This window comes from Anoplophora glabripennis, unplaced genomic scaffold (assembly GCF_000390285.2).
Source record: "Anoplophora glabripennis isolate ALB-LARVAE unplaced genomic scaffold, Agla_2.0 scaffold298, whole genome shotgun sequence".
Lineage (NCBI taxonomy): Eukaryota > Metazoa > Arthropoda > Insecta > Coleoptera > Cerambycidae > Anoplophora > Anoplophora glabripennis.
Window position 1 is genome coordinate 73,403 of NW_019416410.1, and position 230 is coordinate 73,632.

A 230-nucleotide genomic window follows, 5' to 3' on the forward strand; every position below is an offset into this window, starting at 1 on the left:
CCCAATAAATATATTTTGCTTTCTGGGAATTTACGAGCCATATAAATTACATTTTGAATTATCCGATATTATCCCAAATAAATGTATTTAGCAAATGAGATTAGAATAAGTAGGCTGTAAACATAAATTAGTTGTTGTTTATTAGGGTACATAAGCACAAACCGAGTAGGTAATGACCCGGATAAGTGTTAATTAGGATAGGGTAATAAAAGTAGGTACCTGGGGACAAG